This window comes from Agrilus planipennis, unplaced genomic scaffold (assembly GCF_000699045.2).
Source record: "Agrilus planipennis isolate EAB-ADULT unplaced genomic scaffold, Apla_2.0 scaffold139, whole genome shotgun sequence".
Classification (NCBI taxonomy): domain Eukaryota; kingdom Metazoa; phylum Arthropoda; class Insecta; order Coleoptera; family Buprestidae; genus Agrilus; species Agrilus planipennis.
This window is the reverse complement of record NW_020438984.1, coordinates 304,670-312,413: the sequence shown is the minus strand read 5'-3', so window position 1 is coordinate 312,413 and position 7,744 is coordinate 304,670. Positions and strand designations below refer to the sequence as shown.

The window sequence follows — 7,744 nt, the reverse complement described above, 5'->3', positions numbered from 1 at the left end:
AGTAGCGGAATTAGTCTGTGTTTATTTTTATCTTCACTATTTTTATTAATAAATATTTGACTTGCACTTTTATTTTCTCTTCTTTTACCAAATAGATATTAAAACTATAAACGCTGCCCCTTATAAATTAAGGCAACTTTAATATTTCCAAACACTTACAGGTATACATTTCTAATTTTAAATAGAGAAATATTAGATAAGTATATTAATTCACATTAAAAAATAGCGCTTTAGTAATTTGAATAATAAAATAATTCTTCACTATTTTCATCTGAATCACCAGTGCTGTGTCAACTAGATACAAAAACAAAGTCGTCGTATTCAATATCTTCAATGTTCATTTTGGAACTGTTAATTTTCTGTCGTTCGGAGTTTTCTGGAAAGAGACCTTCGCAACTACAGCAATTACATCGACAAAATAACACCAGACCTACAAATCAGACATTCTGTGTAATAAAGAAGTTATTGTAGAATCGTCGCAAAATATCTCACCTGAAATTACCCATAGTATGAATCCATGCCAAACTTCAAAAAGTAATATTGAACCCAAAATTATATTTAAGATAACAGATATCACTGCCGTATAAGGTAAAAATCTTCTTTTTACCACATAATATTTACTATCTTCAAGATTATTTTGTGGCATGAAAATCAATATGAAGCTGATTAATACCATAACTTAAACAAAAAGGAACGGTAAATAATATTTGATAATAAAAAAGTTGATAAAAATTTTGTTATATATAATTTGGCAGTTACAAATGAATTAAACTAATTGTTAATATTCATCAATTATCAATTTATCGTCGTATGCAGATGTTACTGCTAACTTTAGACTAAGCTAATACTCTATGTCTAATCGGAATATTTGAAAGGTAGATAACATCTGGAGGCATTGTATAGTGCATTTCGTGATAGCGTCGCAACGTAAGGGGTATAAAAGCTATGTGCAAAAGGTACACTAATTAATGAACTGCCAATAACTAAGAACACTCGCCACATTGGCGGCCGCGTTATCTTCGCAGCGTCAAATGACGAAACACACCTACCTACTCGTGACCTTCCCAGCAGCTGGTATGTAGTAGCAGTCTGCACTTGTCTTCATTGCGGTGGCAGTAAGGGCTTACGGTAAGATCGTTACCCTTATGTTTGGGTATATACTGGGTGGTGCGAAATGGATCATTCTATTTATTTTCCATGTATCTTCTTCTTTCTTAATTATTCCGAAGTACTGATCAGACATGGTCTTCTTATAATTCAACTAAAAACTTTATCAGTAAGTGACAACCAAATCCTGAAGAACGAATTCAACGTGGGCACTTCGTGAGGTGTGTACTTTTTTCTTGAGAAATTGAAATTGAATAGCATAACGGGAAATAATGAGGTACTAAACTGCCTTTTTACATCCGCGCAGCCGGAAAAATTAAGAGAGAAGAACTTACATGAAAAAGAAATAGAATGAGCCATCTCGCACCACTCTGTGATATACATAAACATAAGGGTAATTACCTTACCGAAAGCTCCAATTGCTCCGGAAATGATGACGATGACGCGTATTCGTGTGATACCTCCAGTGTATTCCCACTGTAACGTTTATATAATCGTCACGAGAAATTGTCTTATATACGTACCAGCTATTGCGAAGGTCATGAATAGGTATGTGAGTTTTGTCACTTGCAATAACGAAAGGCGATAAAATAACGCAGCTGCCAACTGGCAAGTGTTCTGAATCATTGACGGCTCGTTAAGTGGGATACTTTTTATGCATACTTTTTACATTCCTTACGTTGTGGTTTTTTCACGAAATGCACTCAACAGTGCCTCTATAGGTTACCTTTCAAATATTTCAGAATACTGATCAGACCTAGTGCATGATTAGTGCAAATATTAATTAGAACAGAATTGCCTATTGAATGGGCAATAAAATATTTGAATCGACAGTTAAACAGTTGGTTCATGATTATGGGCGTTGAGTAAAAAATTAAAAGCATTTAATTTTCTTGAATATATGTAACATATGCATTTCAAGGTCATTTGGTTAGACTGAGGGAGTATAATTACCGGCAAAATATAATCATTACTCAATTTTAGATTTACAATAGTGAACAGTGTAAGTTTTTTGTTTAAATTTATTATTTTATCAACACTATCTATATAGAGTAATTCCGGGAAAGATGGCTAATACTTTTTAAATCAATATGTCTGATATGTTATAACTGAAAATAAAGATGGGTTAGTACGCGTCCAATACTTGTTTATTGAAGTAACGATTACAGTTTTCATATATTTCTCCATATTAAAGGATTTTAGTCCAAACCTTGTCTCGCATGTTCTCGTAGAGCTATGAAAAATAACATAGATATTTAATCCAACATTCGTTTTGTCACAATGTGATAAATGTTCGACAGCCCAGTCTGGTCATTTCTAGTTTCTAGTTAAATTCTATTTCAAAACTGGAATCTGCAGAAGAAGAAAACGTGGTTTAGCTTTCTTTATTTTTGGATTTAGCCTTCGCGTTTGTCAATCTCATAATTACTGCTAACTGCTTAGTTCGTTTCTTAGCTTATTAAGTTCTAGTTGTCGATAGAACTTACAAATGTCATCTCGAACCTTAATAAAGGTTATCGCTCGATTGTCATGGTTTCTTTATGATAATGTTCTGCAACATGTTGGCTGGTGACAAATATTTATTTTCCACGGAAGAAGCTTCAACAGAATTCATCGACGCTTACTAATTGAGTGCTGATAGTCATAAAAAATGCACAATTGTGTATAATTATTGCATTTTTCTCTGCATACTCCAACGTCTCTACCGAAATGCAATGACAGAATGTCCATCCAAAAAAAAAAGGATATCTTTACCGGATGACTTTCGAGGGACTAATAACATTTTTAGCCAGTCTAGAAATATGCCCGTGCCAACACAGGATGCAACAGAAATAAATCTGGAGTTTGCAAGCGGTGGTAGGTAGGATCTATAAAATATGTAAATTATGTAAACGTTTGTATTTCCATAAGTTTACTGTATTAAAGAAATCTCCAGTTGAAAGTACATGCAAATTTAATTCTTTCTCTGATAAAGAAATACGACAATCCAACGCCTAATTCGATCAGCAGGCAATTCAAAAGCTTCAGTGTTGTATTTCTTTTGTATTTCTTTTCTCCTATATTATTTATTATTTATTAGATTAAATTGAGTGCGATTCAAGATGTTTATGTTACCTAATAGCTACTTGTTCTTTTAAAATTGTCAATCGGTCATTGACTTTAAATCAGCGTGCCACTCACTGTTATTCGAATAGCATTCAATAGGGCAGAACTGTGTGATATGATCTTAATGTATGGCGAATATAAATACAATGCTAATGTTGCATGTTACTACAGCCATCAGCATCCTCTCCCAAGACTTCCAAACAGGCGAATAAATGCGATACAGAGATTGCGAGAAAGCGACAATGTGCAGCCTACATTTGAAGACCGTGAACGTCGATGTTCGAGCCATATCGGCGCTGTGGAAGGCGAAACCCTTCAATTTACAGAAGACAACCCCACACGAAGTAGCAAGGAACGTTGGCTCAATTCAGAATCAGCGTATTTTTTTACTATTTTACCAAATATAACATTGCGTCGTAACGGAAAAGTTCATTTTTGATGGAAGAAGAACCTCGTTGACTGAACTCTAATAAAATTACAATTATCCAGATGATAGCCATTTACCTACTACCATTACGTAACCTGCATTCTTTTTTTCTTTTATGTTCTTAGTAGGTACATGTTGAGGTGTAATTTATATAACGCTGCGTACCATCAATAATAAACAAATGTACTTATGTAATTTATATTTATTACAATAGACGTCTAAGCCAGAGCCGGGCAAACTTTAACTTCGCAGGAGCCGCTACATGAGGTTAGTTTGAGTCACCCCATACCCTTCAATGAGTACGAGAGGGTAAGCAGTAATGAATAATTTTGTTTTGTCTTTTTCTTCTCCCTTCCACTCCCATATCAAGCCCCTTCATCCCGTAGACGAGCGAAGCCACTCTCGCAACGTAAATAATACCTACGAAAATTTTCGTTACTACGTTCGCAAAACTATTGGGTTTGGCTATGGAAGAGGGGACTCATCTACGAAATAGAAGGGATAAGAAAAGGAAAGAATCATCTCACTTGCACTCGCAGGATCAATGAGGAGCTACTTGGTTAACCTTGAGGATCACTCGGGATGCAAAAGATCCGAGTTTGCCCGGCTCTGGTCTAAGCAATATGTGTTGTTTATGTTTATCTTAGAAATTCGATAATCAGCACTATTTGCATTTTCCATCGATGTAGCTGCAGAGTATTTACCACACCACGCTATACGGTAGACACCTTCGTTGCCAATTAATGCTCAGGACCGGCTTCAGATTGTAAATTGTTGTTTTCCCAAAACTCACCTTGCAACAAATTACCGTGATGATCTCATCCTTTTCTTGCTTAAACGGTTTCAGGTTTGTTGTTTACTTCTAGTCCTACTTCGTCCATATGGTCAGGTTTTCTCCAGAGATTGAAAATAATCTTGAACGTCTCTTCTATTCATACCTTTTGGCTTCCTGCTAAAGAGGCTCTTTTCGATTTTCTGCTATTTAAATCTGGATTCCTTCTCAGAATATGTGTACATTTCTGTCTATATTGAATGTATGCCCAATCTCTGAGCCAATCTAAAAGTCATCTCTCGAACTGAATTTCTTGTAAGCGCAGAACCAGCTCTTTGCTGTTTGAGAATACTAAAGGTATTCTTCTTATAAAAATCGGCTGAAATTTACTTCACTAATACCCGTAACTTACAGCATTTAAAACGTAAAATGTTCAAAATTTCATTTATTAAACATTAAACTCTAAAAATTATACGACATATAATAAACCATGCACACGTTCCCATGCGAAAATACCTGTATAAGTAAATAAAAAATGCAACGCAAATAAATTCATAAAGCCGCATGATCTCTCTCGGAATTATCTTAGATACTTAGAAAACAAAACGTATCATTTGAAGAAACCATTTCATCCCGGTTTATAAAATTGCATATCCCTAAATATATTAATCTGTTACACCGGTAATTGTAACACAAAATGATTGGATTTGTACTCCTTTTTAGAAACTAAAACGCAGTAATTCTTTTATTTTAAATAACAATTATTGCCTAAATACGAAATACTGTAATGAATTGTTATGTGATAGGATTTTCAGTTTAACCAAGATTAGCGTCCTGCTATTATATCTTCCATTTAGACCCTTTTACGAGTATAATACAAAATACGTAAGACCTGTATGCAAAAGTAAATAAGATCTTTTCAAACTTATTTACCTGTCGAACTGACCATAACCACCACAATATTTTCCAAATAAAGTCCCAACGCAAATACAGCCGCATTCATATGTATACCAATTACAATTGTAAATACTGTTCTGCTAGAGGTTAGCGTTGGAGTTTTATCGGATAAGCTATTAATCGACGTTACCTGAAATATAAGAATTGGTTGATGCTAGTATAACAACTATTTTAAATAACTCACGGTAAATGTGTACTTACCTAATTAATATGCGAAAGGTGAAGTTTTGATAATATGAAATAATAAATAATAATAAAAATAACTTAAAATTGCTAAATTGCTACGCAGTAAATGCTAAGTTCATCCATATTTCGCATAACATAGTCGCAAAAATCGTACTAATCTATCAATATTTTGTTTTATTCATTTTCTTAAAAAGTTATTCAAAAAAGGAGTATGTTTAGGTTTAAAACAATAGATAATAGTTTTGTGCATAATAACTTATAAAACCTTATTTTTAATCTATTTTTCTAAGGAGACGAGTTTTTTAAAGGACTACATGCGGTATGATTTTAGAAATTCACAGCCATAAAATGTCGTTTATTGTTGTTCTTAATTTAAATTGAATTTATTATAAACGGTAGAAAATATTGACTTCAATACCTGCAGGTATGTGAATCCATCAATTATCAGTAACTTCCTAAATGTAAACTTTAAAGGCAATACGATCACAAAGGTTATGAACATTTATGATTTCGTAATTGCTAATGGCTTTGATATGTTATAACTGAAAATAAAGATGGGTTAGTACGCGTCCAATACTTGTTTATTGAAGTAACGATTACAGTTTTCATATATTTCTCCATATTAAAGGATTTTAGTCCAAACCTTGTCTCGCATGTTCTCGTAGAGCTATGAAAAATAACATAGATATTTAATCCAACATTCGTTTTGTCACAATGTGATAAATGTTCGACAGCCCAGTCTGGTCATTTCTAGTTTCTAGTTAAATTCTATTTCAAAACTGGAATCTGCAGAAGAAGAAAACGTGGTTTAGCTTTCTTTATTTTTGGATTTAGCCTTCGCGTTTGTCAATCTCATAATTACTGCTAACTGCTTAGTTCGTTTCTTAGCTTATTAAGTTCTAGTTGTCGATAGAACTTACAAATGTCATCTCGAACCTTAATAAAGGTTATCGCTCGATTGTCATGGTTTCTTTATGATAATGTTCTGCAACATGTTGGCTGGTGACAAATATTTATTTTCCACGGAAGAAGCTTCAACAGAATTCATCGACGCTTACTAATTGAGTGCTGATAGTCATAAAAAATGCACAATTGTGTATAATTATTGCATTTTTCTCTGCATACTCCAACGTCTCTACCGAAATGCAATGACAGAATGTCCATCCAAAAAAAAAAGGATATCTTTACCGGATGACTTTCGAGGGACTAATAACATTTTTAGCCAGTCTAGAAATATGCCCGTGCCAACACAGGATGCAACAGAAATAAATCTGGAGTTTGCAAGCGGTGGTAGGTAGGATCTATAAAATATGTAAATTATGTAAACGTTTGTATTTCCATAAGTTTACTGTATTAAAGAAATCTCCAGTTGAAAGTACATGCAAATTTAATTCTTTCTCTGATAAAGAAATACGACAATCCAACGCCTAATTCGATCAGCAGGCAATTCAAAAGCTTCAGTGTTGTATTTCTTTTGTATTTCTTTTCTCCTATATTATTTATTATTTATTAGATTAAATTGAGTGCGATTCAAGATGTTTATGTTACCTAATAGCTACTTGTTCTTTTAAAATTGTCAATCGGTCATTGACTTTAAATCAGCGTGCCACTCACTGTTATTCGAATAGCATTCAATAGGGCAGAACTGTGTGATATGATCTTAATGTATGGCGAATATAAATACAATGCTAATGTTGCATGTTACTACAGCCATCAGCATCCTCTCCCAAGACTTCCAAACAGGCGAATAAATGCGATACAGAGATTGCGAGAAAGCGACAATGTGCAGCCTACATTTGAAGACCGTGAACGTCGATGTTCGAGCCATATCGGCGCTGTGGAAGGCGAAACCCTTCAATTTACAGAAGACAACCCCACACGAAGTAGCAAGGAACGTTGGCTCAATTCAGAATCAGCGTATTTTTTTACTATTTTACCAAATATAACATTGCGTCGTAACGGAAAAGTTCATTTTTGATGGAAGAAGAACCTCGTTGACTGAACTCTAATAAAATTACAATTATCCAGATGATAGCCATTTACCTACTACCATTACGTAACCTGCATTCTTTTTTTCTTTTATGTTCTTAGTAGGTACATGTTGAGGTGTAATTTATATAACGCTGCGTACCATCAATAATAAACAAATGTACTTATGTAATTTATATTTATTACAATAGACGTCTAAG

The 7,744-nt window shown here is 33.9% G+C and overlaps 1 protein-coding gene and 1 long non-coding RNA gene across 2 annotated transcripts in view; both read right to left on the bottom strand.

Annotated features, from left to right (window-relative positions):
- Positions 1-7,744, bottom strand: part of LOC108737506 — a 33,384-nt gene that overhangs the window by 8,631 nt on the left and 17,009 nt on the right. The gene's annotated exons all lie outside the window — the stretch shown is intronic.
- Positions 81-6,019, bottom strand: LOC108737551. Its single transcript, XR_001937878.2, has 3 exons — positions 5,346-6,019; positions 493-678; positions 81-430 (listed from the first exon to the last, which is right to left on the bottom strand). It is a non-coding gene; the product is annotated as an uncharacterized LOC108737551 (long non-coding RNA).